The sequence below is a fragment of the Arachis ipaensis genome, chromosome B10 (genome assembly GCF_059453495.1).
Source record: "Arachis ipaensis isolate K30076 ecotype BB chromosome B10, ASM5945349v1, whole genome shotgun sequence".
NCBI lineage: Eukaryota > Viridiplantae > Streptophyta > Magnoliopsida > Fabales > Fabaceae > Arachis > Arachis ipaensis.
The window spans coordinates 30,701,072-30,714,611 of NC_142435.1; the positions used below are offsets into that span (position 1 = coordinate 30,701,072).

At 36.0% G+C, this 13,540-nt stretch overlaps 1 pseudogene; it reads right to left on the reverse strand.

Moving 5' to 3' along the window:
- Positions 1-8,175: 8,175 nt before the first annotated feature.
- LOC107620458 (protein FAR1-RELATED SEQUENCE 5-like) lies at positions 8,176-10,286 on the reverse strand (annotated as a pseudogene).
- Positions 10,287-13,540: the final 3,254 nt, after the last annotated feature.

Consider the following 13,540-nt stretch of genomic DNA (forward strand, 5'->3'; position numbering starts at 1 on the left):
CGTTGTCACATAATCGGTTTCAAGAAGATGGCCCTGATGTGCTGCTTCTTGAATGAAAATTCCCTGGCATTGTGCTTGTTCATTTCCCAGGAAGTCCTCCCATGCAATCCTAGCTTAGTTATAGTCCTCGTAAGACTTGTGGAGGTTATCACTGAAACCATTCACCTGAATGAAACACTTTGGCCAATTGTTGTAGATCTCAGGTTTTTTTTTTTTCTGGAAAACAACATTGAATTTCTTTTTGGGCATGACAATTATTTTCAATGCAAAATAAGAATAAGGGATGTTATAGAATAATGGTGTTATAGCGATTGAGTCATGGTTTTTAAATGAAGTAGTTAGGCATCTGTTAGTTGGCATAATGAATTCATTTATTGAATTTTAGATATATGTTCCAACGGTTCCCTTGTGTCCTAATAAATGAGAATTAAGTAAAGTAAAATTTTGGCTCTTCCAACTGTTGTGAAATTTTTTTGTTTCCGGAATGTATACCAGTCCTTGTTTTCAACATATAATAACATTATTCCATCATGTTCCTCTCTTCATATTTTGTTATTGCTAGTTGTTTTATTTATAGTCTAATTATCCTTATTTATTTTTGAATTCTTTGAATAAAATATATTTTTAAATTGAGATTCTAGAAAAAGTTATGTTATAATTTAAATAAGAATCATGAATATAAATACTTATTCTCTTAGATCTTTAATTCTATTTATAATTTATACTTTTACTATTGATTTACATTTGTTAGAGTACTTTTTTAACTGTGACCAAATAAATAACTTAAAAAAAATGTTTTTGAGTGGTGCACGTTGACTAAGTATATTAATGTATTCATTTGGAAGGAAGCTGATATTGCTATACCATGAACTCATATTAAGTTAAATGCATGTGATTTTAAATTTTCTATGAATTACTATGAAATATATGTTATTACACAATTGGACACTTGGCCATTGGTGTAAATCTTAATTTTACATGAAAACTAAAATAATGATAGTATCCACTGATCTAATATAGTACAACATTATACGATGGGTATTATCCAATACTCTCATATGGTGGGAGAGTTCTAGGGCTATCACTATATATTCTACACTTAGTTTGGAGGTTTATGTGCCCAATACTAATTATATTTTTTTCTTCCATCTATATTCAAGTGGTCTACTAGGTACGAAGACATGTTTCCATATCCAAACCATGGACAGTCACTTTCCAACAGCGAAATCTCAGGTGGGTTAATGCTATTTTGAAGTGCATTTTATGTGCATGGTCCTTTATTTCAGTCATGGTAATGTTCTTCTATACTATGTTAACACTTTTGTAGGAAACAAGATGATGCTGCTGCTGCCTTTGTTTTGCATGTACATGCTGGAAATGTGCAAGCTATCGCTGATGATGTTTCTGAATCGACGAACTACAGAGATGCCACCATCTTACAGGGTTCGGTGATTCCAAGCGAAGCTCCAACCCTTCTTCCTCTAGAAATCCTGACCGTTGTTGCATTTGACTCAGAGGAGAATAACCCGCCGCAACCACTCACAGCCCTGGTCCTGAAAGGAAGGAGGCTCTTCCATTCACCCGTTGGGCAATGCACTAGATCAGCGCCAACATAGCGTTCAAGAGCTGCTATTGCTTGCAGCACAACACATGTAACATTTCTTGTTTTAGAACATTTATATGCAGCAGTGGTTTACATTGAAGTAGTTAAATCAAACAAAACCTAATGTGCAAGTCTTGTTGTTTCTAATCAGAAGGTTGGTAAGGCTAGGCCAAAGTTCAAAGCCACTCATGACACGGATTTCAATTGTGAGGATACCCTGTTATTCAACTATTTATTCTCGGATGGACATTCAGATGAATATGTGATGATAATTATTTAGTTCATTTGTTATGTATGACTCTCTTTATCGTTTGCTTCAATTTAGGGAAACCCTTGTCAGAATGCTCCAATATCGACTTACTCGGCGACATATTCAAATGTTGATACCTGGACGACCTATAGATGGTAAGGTTGTTGAAATGGTAGCAATGCGAAACACATGTTCAATCCAACATGTTAGGCATCCATTCTTTTGGTGCCTCCCACCTGCTTTGCCGTATGTAGAGCATCATCGACTTCTATCATTAATCAATGGTTTATGATGTGAGGATCTAATAATGACCTTGGATTCCATTTCATGAAGATGTCGCCAAGGGATTGGCACTAGAGGAACTCATAGAGACATACATTCCATTTTGGGTGAAATCTAGTTGCTTTCTTAACCGCGTGAGTTTCTACATTCCATTATATATGCCAGATCTTCCCATATTGAAGGTGTTGAACTTTACATTTAACATATTGAATCAGATATTTGTTCCAATTGAGGACATTTTGGGGCATTGGTATTGTATGGTGGTTGATTTCAGGGATAAAGATGTCTATCATTAAATATTTATTTTTAAGCTGTAAATTAAATATGACTTGTTCCTTAGATTGTGAATTGCATGTTGGATGTTTCAGCTTGGAACAATCCATGATTTGATGACATCGCCTGTGTATGGTCCTCTTAAAATAAACACACCTAATAATCTTCGGGATTGGCCGATCCCCAGAGGATAAGGAATTCCAAATCGCAACACAAGGTTATACCAATCCAACTTTTATCCTTAAAAGGCTATTTATTCACTATTTAAGCAAAAGATTAATTTACTCACTACTAGTTAACGAATGCATGTTCCCAGTTTTTAGTTTTGGCGCGTAGGTTATATCAAGGTTGAACCCTAAATGTTGCTTTAATTCCTTGAAATAGTGGAGTGGTTAGTACTATGTGACACAAATTATTGATTTTTTTTTCACGAAAAAATTTCATTTAGTTTTGACTTCTTACACAGCTTGACAACTCGACCCTGAAAGGCAGGACTGCTGTGTCCGTTGCCGGTGGACTATTCAATACTATCGGAGGACTGATTAGGCTATAGACACAACGCTGGCAGAGGGGTGGTTCTACTTGAGCACACAGCCATAAATTTCAAGGAAGGGACATCAATGTAGTGTAGGTATTCAAAATAATGTTAAAATTTGTTACATTCCTCATTCAAACTCATGATAGCTTGTACGCTCATGAGTGGAATAAGGTAGTGTGGGATGAAGTATGCTCCAAGAGCCACCTTGTCTGTTGTAGTCAGCTGAAATATGTTTTCAAAGCCACTTTATCTGTTGTAAGCATTTAATACATTTTGTCTTACTAGTTAGAGTTTTAGAACATGTACCCTTCTATTTATTATTTTCAATGTGAGTAACTTTATCTTTAGAAGTGAGTTAGTTGGTGAAGTTGACTCTGGAAGGAAAATGATTTCTTTAATTTATATCTGCATAGGGTTATAGATGGTGATGACTTCAATAAGACAAAATATAGATATGAAAGAACTTGGTCGCTGGTCCACCTACCTTTTCAATAATATAAAATTCATACTCAACTGTGACTTTAATAAACATTTCAAAGGACTTAAAGATATGTTTTAAAAAATACAAACTCTAATTTTTTTTTGTAAAATATAATTTGATGAGAGTGATAGATATATTTTAAATAATTATAAAGTTTTATTTGGACAAAAGTTTTATTTTATAAATTTGTAAAAATTATAATTTTATGAAAGACTTGATGGACATATTTTTAATCTAAAGTACTTTTATTAAAAATTAAAAAAAATGAATGTTTGATCAGTTAATTAAATGTTAAATGGGTTGAATTATTTTTCTAATGTTATTTTTTTTATCTTCATTCAGTCAAGAAACGTCGCATCTAAAAGGTGAATCTGTCCAAAGAGGGATAACACTATTATTAATTAATTAGTAGCGACAAATTGAATCTTAAATTGTATTATTCAATGTCATCAAATAAAGTACTGAAACAAAGGCAGGGTGCAAAAATGTGATAGCCAGATTTTTGGAAATTGTGCTCCTCGATTGATGTTACACATCACCTGTATGCAAAGGTCCACTGTGGCCAATAGCATATTATGAGCAAAACCTTGTATTCATCTTTATCCACTTCTCACGGCATCCTTTCCTGCTAATGGAAATGCTTTAGTATTGTCTCATGGCCAGGCAGGTGTGACATGCTTCAGTCTACTCAGGAGGTATTCCTATAAAAGAAGGAACGATTAAGTTAGAATGCAACGATTATCTTCGCTTCCATTTGCCTATGTCTTCGAAGGAGCAAATGGTTCCGTGCAACAGCTCCTCAAACACACCCACAACATGATCCTCCACCGATAGCAGTGGCCATGGTCATTGAGGGATCCCTACTAAGGGAGAACAACTTGAAACTGCTCGAACACTCCCCAGATATAACAGTCCTTGTAACGCTAATGCAGAAGTCTGAGTAGGTTAATCTCTTATGTCATTACATGCGTTATAATGTACTTGCATTAAGATACTGAGTGTTCGAGTTGTATGTGGAATAGAACATCCTCCTCCTCCTCTCAATAATGTGGACTTGATGGCTACTTTGAAAGCCCTTACTACAGTGGTTGAGGTTTTGACATCTAAGGTTGAAACTTGTGAAGGGCGGCAGCAGGAACGTGATCGTGTTGTCAAACTCCTCTGCTCCCTTAGTCGCCAAAGTGAGCAAACAATGTTGGAATACTTAATTAAAAAGGACATGCATAATGCTAAGGTTGTCGGAGCATCTAAGAAGGCAAGAACAGAGAAAAATGTCTCTAGAGACCAAAATACTAATGTGTTTATATGTATTCCTGACGATGACGACACCGCACCAGACCACCCAAACGTCGCCAGGTACTATGCTCCACCTTGGAAGGGCCAAAAGACTACTAGCCAAGTAAAGTCGGCGGCCAAGGTACATGTATGATGGCCAAAAGACTACTTTGTCCATGGAAATTTCTGATTTGCTCATTGGAAAATACTTTTTTCTTTCAACAAAAAATTGTATCCCGAAACCAAAAAAAAAAATATAACCCAAAATAGAAAAGAGTATATTGTAACAATTTTATTCTTTCTGGGCCAGATTGAGGAATTATTTATATTTTGCATTTCCTTTTTAAATGTAGAAACTTCATTCGTGTAATTATTTAACCTAATACTCAAATTAATATTTGTTGTAAATATTTTTTCTTTGGGCTAGATTGACCAATTATTTTTATTTTACCTTTTTCTTTCAATGAAAATACTTTTGTGAATAAAATAGGTTTTAGTTTTCGGTTAGATTCATACTTTTTTTGTTCTACTTTTTCTTTTGAAGGCAAAAAACTTCATCTAAAAAAAGTTGTTTCCTTTATGGAATGATGTAACAAAAAAAATTTGGGCCAAAATAATTGAGTTGATGAAAAAAAAAAGGAACTCAAGGATACGAAACGTCGCTTGGGCTAATATTGGTTTTCATCAATCTTTTTCTGGATTTGTTGGGTACAGAAATTATTATCTAAAAAAATATTCCACCCGTAGATACCTAATTTCATGGCCCGCCCTATAATCTTCTCCAGGGAAAGAATGATGTGTCTCAGGGTAAAATGCACGCCCGTCACGTGTCAAATGATTTGATGAGCAAAAATCAATCTCAAGGAAGGGTGACAACTTCCCGTCACAGTCGATGTCTTCCTTGTTGGGTAGAGGAAGTGTTGATGTCACAGAAGGAGTCCCTTTTAATCCTCGACCCCCTGTGATTGGCCGGTTGGCGACGAACGTTGGGAATACAATAGGGTGCGTGCAACTGATCTTGCCCCGAATGGGATCCATGTTAGGACTATTTATGCAGCCGTCATCACCCCTTTCCTAATTATTCATGGTGTACCAATCACTAGAAGCCTTGCGATGAATGTCGGTCTCTCTGAGGGCGCCTTGACTACCTCAGTAAAGCTATTTAGGAGCCTCATGAACATGGGTGGTGGGCAATGTATCGAGCAGACCTCTCTTCAAAACTTGGTGAGGCCGAGTGAGAACAAGCTTACTCAACTGCCATCACTCGTGGGAGGCATACATCTTCAAACTCAGGATTGCATCCTTAGGAGGCACCATTTTGCGACCTTGCATCTGGGTCAAATTCCAAATGATATTTTTTTCCATGCATTTGCAATGAGAATGACACTTTCTAATGATGGACTCGATGGGAGAAATTTATATTGTTGACATTTAAAATTTATAGAGGGATGTGTGCAAAGGCAAATTGGTAATGGAATTGATTAACAGCTACAAGAAAATTTGGATGAAGCCGTCCAAGACCCTGTATTATGTGAGTATGTTTCTTCCTCCCTTGTTAAATATTGACAACTCTACTAATACAATTCAAACTACCTATTTTAATTCAGGACTACTTCCCGATTAAGGAACTTTCAAGCCACTGGTATCTTGCAATGATCGGATTTAGAGAGACCGTCATATATCTTTTGGACTCATGCACTGGTGAGGAAGAGAGCATAAACAGGAAGACTTTCGTCTAAAATTTGGTAAAAATGGCTTTCCTCCTTAATTATCTTGTTGGATCGGCACAATCTAATTGGTATTGTTTATAATCTTCGAACTCCATTTCTGCGCAGGGAGATACAGTGTCTCGCATGATTGGCAATGCTCATACCCGATTCAGCTTTCCAGGATAGCTGGTGGCGTTATGAACTTCAGAGTCTCACCAGTAGAGAGAGTTCCTTCTTGCCAACAACGGTAAAAGAGCAGTAATAAAACTTGTTGAATAATATCCAGCTTTCTTTTGAAACATGTGGTCACGAGTAATGTTTCTGAAAAAAATTATGTTGTATTTTATCTATTTTATTTTTTGAACATGGCTTGTGATTTTTTGGCACTGCAACTTGAGTAATTAAAAAGTTCACCATGACAGTGACACATTAGCTATTTTGGTTCTAAACTGGATGGCTCTGGGTGATATATTTCAACATAATCTTCATTACAAAGTAGGTCAAAAACTATTACGAACACTAATTTTTGTTTATGAAGAGGAACCCGCATCTTGTGCTTCAGTACTCTCCAAAAATCTTTTGTTGTTATGTTGCAGATTGATTAATACATGGTTAGGGTGCACATGGCACTTGCATTACTAATAGCTTCATTCAAGGGGGCAACGCATTGGATACCAAAGCTGAACTAGATCTCGTAGATTGCAGAGTAACAAATGGCATTTTCCAAACTTGCTATATTAGGAGTATGCACTTCCTATGTATCAATTTGACCACCTTTTGGAGTAGTAACATGTGGCCGAGCACTACTACTTGCCAATTAGTAGTATTTGCCTTTTCTTTATGAACTTATTGTGTCTTGATACCAATAATTTTGTGTTCAAACTTATTCTTATTATGTTGTGTGCAAGCAAAGACCTTTATGTTGTGTATTTCTATAAATTTCATTGTTATAATGTATGTCATTTCAAACTTTTAAAAAATTATTGCGTGTGAGGGGTATGAAGGCAATGATGCTTGGTGCAATACAAATGGGTCTAATTGGCTAAACACATTTTATTCAGGTGTCAGCTTATAATAATTAGTAGGCCTTCAAATTAGTTAGAAGGTTATAATAATTAGTTGGCCTTGCAGTTGGTTAGAAAATAGGAAAGACTAGCCTTAACATAACAACACTACCTCAAGTCGGGACCTGTCGCAAAGATCTAAACATGGCAGGAATACTACAAAGCACTTCAAATAATTTATATTTGGATGAAATACAAAGTGAATATGCCATATCAAAGCCATTCATACACCAAATTTAAATTAGCCAAATCCTCATGTCAAGGTCACAATAATGACATAATACCAAACCAAATAGACAAAACTACATTAGCAAGGTACCTTCACACATGGTTAGCATATATAATATAGTAGTTCCCTAACAATAATTCATAATAATTGAACCACAGTTACATTCATTCTACTAATGCCAACTATAATAAGAATCCATCAATTGCACTTGGAAGTCCTCTTCATCCGGAGAAAAGTTTTCCTCTTGCCCCACGGGTTGAGAGTGGTAACGAGCATACTCTTGTATCGGATAATATGTAATTAACTTAATATCGTCAAAGAGACAATCTATAACAAAAGAATTAAAAAAAATCCTAAAAAACAAACATCATCAACTTCCTCCCTAAAGTTAGGAGTGTAGTAGTTATCTTCATCGATGTTATCTTCGTGGCTAGGCCGTTGCCCCTACCGGTGATTTAACTGGCAAAAAAGTTAATCGTACCCAACCCGACGACAAACGTTGCACCATCTCACGCCCCTAACCAAAGTACAGTTAATTGACTCGTTCTTTGGCCTCTTTCTTGTGACGCACAACAAGTGGATCTTGAACACACCCCTCGAGTGTGGACGATTGGACAACAACCGCGGGTGGAGAAGGCCCAACTTCCATATCGTGCTTTAATCGAGTGATCTCGCTGCGTACCTTCTCAATGACCGTTGCAGATTGATCTTTTCTCACTGATGCAAGCACAAACATCTCCCTACATAGGTCGTTTAGCATCCAATTGTGGCAAGTTACCATACCATCCCAACAAAATGGTCCCTTGTCAACATATTGTCTCACCTTCGACCGATCATTCTTAGACCACCTCTCTAAAACAAGACTCATTGGAATTTTCATGAAATCAAGATGTACAAGAAGGGCCACAATGTGATCGCATGGTATTCCAAGGGATTCCATCCTTAAACAAGAGCACTTAAAAATTGAATCCTCGGGATAGTGCAAAATATGCCAGTAGTTCTGTGAATTGCCCAACCGTGAAATGATGTATATGTTCGATGTCGGAGTCAACGTACAAGACCGGACCTTTAATGTACATGCATGGGACAGAATGGGCCGAAACAAGAGAAATATCTCCCTTATTAGTAACTTTGCAGTAGACCTCTCCAAATCATGAAAGGGAATTTGCAACACAAAGTGTCCAACCACACTATGCATATCGGATTGTGTTTCCCGAGACCTCATCTCTGATATATAGCAAAAAAATTGTTCAACAAAGTCCCTCAAATTATGGCGGAGTGGACAAACTTAGCAAGCATCGAATGCAAACCCTTGCATCTTGATGTCGTCCGAAATCCACCAAAAAAATGGCCACGAATGTGAGCCGTTGCCCAAATTTTTCTCCGATTATAAAGGTCACAGACCCACTGATTATCCTGAAGCTGAAGCTCAATGACTAATCTTTCCCACCTAACTTCAAACTTTGAAACCTCATAATAAAAAAGCATACATTTCTTAAACTCAGATGTGAATGTTGGATTTGCCAAATTCGATGTTGCATTCCAAAGGAGATGCCATGCACAAAACGATGATAAGCCATAGGAAATACTTTTTCAATAGCCTTTTTCATTATTCCATGCCCATCTGTGATAACACACTCAGGATCTTTCCCCTTCATAGCTTCCAAAAATCTTTCAAGTAGCCAGGAATATGTCTCCCCACTCTCATTTGCAACAAGGGCAGCAGCAAAAACAATGGTTTGGTTATGGTGATTTACGCCAGAAAATACAACCAATGGACACATGTACTTATTCTTCTGATAAATTGCATCAAATGCTACAACATCTTTCAACACATGGTAATCTAATTTACTATAGTTATCAGACCAAAAAAGGTGCACTAAACGACCCTCTTTATCCACTAAGTAATGCACAAACGTTCCAGGATTCTCCTCTGCAAATGATTCCAACCACCGAAGACAAGACATTATATCGCCCCCTATTGGCTTTCTCTGTTTATCAATCTGGTTGTACATGTATCTCTTCAAAAATGGTACATTTTGGAAACCCCCCGCAGTGTGCATAAATGATGATTATATCTGTGGTGTTTTAATCCCAACTTTTAACATCATGTTCATTTGTTCAATTGCGGTAGCATTCATCTTTCTATTCCTAGGGAGCATAAATGTAAGTGTTTCATCAAGCATCTCATGATTGTGAACATCATCAAAGTATGAAATAATGCATCTACCACTCTCCAAATGTAGATGAACACGCATCTGTGCTAGACAGCCACATCTAGTCTCAGGCTTAGGCTCTCGCTTATGTTCGTGGGCCTCTTTATCAACAGCAAAATCTCTGAACCCTTGCTTAAAGCAAACAAACTGCTGTTGTGTCACCTGTTTCTTGGCATTTCACCTTAGCCTGGTCTTCCTTATCAAAAACCCATTCATTTTTGCATATAAATTGTAGAAAGCAAAGGCTACATGTTGATCAGGAAAATGTAACAATCTCATATGATCAAAAGTTATTTCTTTAAAGTTAATTTGGCCAAAGTCAGCAATCTCGTCAATGCCTCTGTCTTCCCAGTTTTCGTAAAAATCATCACCAACATTATCGTCAAAATATCCCTCCATATTTGCATCCTCACCCGCCTCGGATGAAGATTCATTACCTAGACAAGCATCTAGGTCATCGAAAACTAGTTCTTCTTCGTTGCCGACACACAAATTTTCGTCGGCCATAGCTGCTGCACCATGAAAATAGGAGACTACATCTTCCTCTTCCATTCTAGCATATAACCTACGAAGAAAATATTGCATTTTAAAAAAAGATATACTGTAAATATAAATTCTAGATGATGAATTATGGATCAAAACTGAAGCTGAAGCAGATTATAGTAACAACAATAAAATCTACATGCTTATAGTAACAACAATTCTTTATTTCGTTCCTAAATAATTTTGTGAAAAATGAATTTAACTAAGAACTGTTTGTTGCATGTAAACCCTGCAAAAAATAGGGGAATACCTCGAAGGCTATGAACTCAGATGATGAGAGGAGGGAGCGACTGCGTCGTTGAGAAGAGAAGTCGGCGACGTGACTGACCAGACGACAATGGCGTCACTAATAAGAGGAGGGGGCGTCGCAGTGGAAAGGGGTACGATGGACTCTCTCGAGTGTGCCACGATGAGATATACTCATACAGAAAAGGGGTTGCTTCTCTCAAACATCTTTTTTCTTCCAAATCTTTAGAAAGCAAATGCTTTCTTTTTTTAAAACCCTCACATACCTTTACATACAATATTCATCGGCCCATCTTGAACCATTTGAAAAGCTGACCCATTTTTCAAAAAGAATAGCTACGTCTTCTTTTATAATTTCAACTTTTTAACATAGGTCTGCAACAAATAACAATTTTCAGGTGCTCAAAATTGCATTGTCAAAAGACCTACAATATCACCATTAACTAGTGTCAGAAAGAATGAGCTAACAGTAAGCCTCGTTTGGGAGAGGCTAATGCTAAAAGTCACCCTCATTTTAATGAGCAGTTAAATCGCTACTTTACAACATAACAATGGAAAAAGTCACATGTTTGTCAAGCTTCTAACACATTCACCAACCATCATAAAAAAAAGCTGTCTTTTACTTCATCTAACATAAATTGTTACTTTCACAATCAAGTAGACCTAATTTGAGTGTTACTTATTACTATAACTAAGTACTTTTAACTTTGGGGTTTTAGCCACTAATATTTTTTATTTTCTTTTTTTTTTTCTCTTATTCAAATTTAACATATAGAAAAGATAATTTGATTTTTCAACTTAAATTGAAAACAAGAAAACTAAAGTAGATTCATGTTTAAGAAACCCTAACTGTGAATGAAAAATTACAAGAATGGAATTTCACAAAAACATAAATTGGCACCAATGGTTATCCTAAATCCCAAAAAAGAAATGCATGATGGGTTGCTTTGCTACAAATGAGAAGAGCTCAGGTAGGAAAAAAAAAACAAAAAAAAAGCCATAACCCACTTGAGGAATTTGTAGGAGAATAAAATCAAAATTAAATAAATAAACAATTATTTTAAATAAAAATTAAAAGAAAAAGAACAACACCTATGGTAGTAAAGACATTGGTGGAAGTTGATTCTGGGAGAAAATCCATTGCGAGAATCAATAAGATCTTGTTGTTGTTATTATTGTTGTTACTGTTGCTGCTGCAGAAATCGTCCTGAATTGGCAGCATAGTCTAGTCTTGCACGGTTGGTGTGGCGGCAGCAGTGTCGAGGAGGACAGCAGGGTGGTGGGGAGAGTGATAATGACCTCACCTTTTGCAAAGCCAGGGCCATTGGAAAGGGTTGGCGATCTGTTCGATTTCAGCAAAGTAGTGTTCTACTGCCATACAGCAGAAGAAGCGCTTCTTCTCTCTCTTCTCCTTCTCCTCTTCTTCTTCCTCCACCGCATCACCCATTGATAAAAAAAGCGCATGGTTCTAAATGAAACAAAGATATGAGAGTGAAATTAAGAGAAGCATGGGAAACAAGAAGATAGAAGGAAAAATTGAGAAGCACTGGGTTGTCATCTCCTGCTTCATGGCTCAATCCATGTCTAGCAATACATAAAGATCAAAACGTAAACAAGAAAAAAGAAAGAAAAAAAAGAGAATGAAATAAGAAGTGAAAAATTGAGAGAGAAGATGGAAACGGTGCTTTTTACAAAATAAAAAAAAAAGAAAAAATAACTAAGAAAAATGAGAGAGAAAAAGAAAGAAGAGTGTGCTACAATTCACTACCTAATGTCCTTTGACCAAAAAGATACTTCAGAGATTTTATTTCTCTTCTTTTTTAAAATATTCAAAAATACTAAAAAGATTTACATCAACATAGATTCCACGAGAATTCTATGTGATAATATATATATATATATATATATATATATATATATATATATATATATATATATATATATATATATATATATATATATATATATATATAAGTTTATTTTAGAGTTAGGTACGATTTTGGTTCCTAAGGTATAGGCCAAAAAATTTTTCGTCCCTAACCTTTTTTTGTAACATCCTACCACATAGAGCTTTACGCTTAGGACTTAAATCAGAGGTGGCGAAGCGCTACGACCTCTAAAAATAAAAATACGTATATAATATAATCGAAAAAAATTATAACTATGAGCCTTGAAAGAGAAGTTAATAAAAAACGAAACAGAACTCGCATCACTCACGAAAGATAAGCAAGATCGAAAGGAAGGTTAAAAACATATATATGGATCAAAATTCCAAAATACAAATAACGAGCTCCAAACTCGACCTGCGAAGTTAAGGTCGGCCTATATATATATATAACCCATAATACATCCCAAAAGACCAAGTAAATATTCCTGTTTCTCCGACCTAGTCTTTAAGAGAGACAAAACATAATATATACAAGGTGGGAAATCTATACACATATATAAACAAAAACAAAATACAACACTAAGTCCCGAGAGTCCTTTGATTCCAAAGAGTCTCTAGAATGCCATTGCGGTACCTCGCATTCTGCATTTGATAACAACAATATATGTATGGAATGAGAATCGGAGGTTGATGCGTGAGTATCTTTTCTATATTTTTTAGTAATTTAGATGTGAATTTATGGAGTTTTTATTAGATTTTGGTGTTTTAGACTTGTTTGGATGCTACTTTGATGTGCACTATTATTTTGGTTATTTCAAGTAAAGTTCGGGTGAGTTTGACAAAGTTTGTGCAAAGAAAAAAGGAAGAATTTTGATGCTGTCAAGCTGGCGCTAAACGCCATGACTCGGCGTTTAGTGCCACAAGCCTTGTAAGTGTGCAAGCA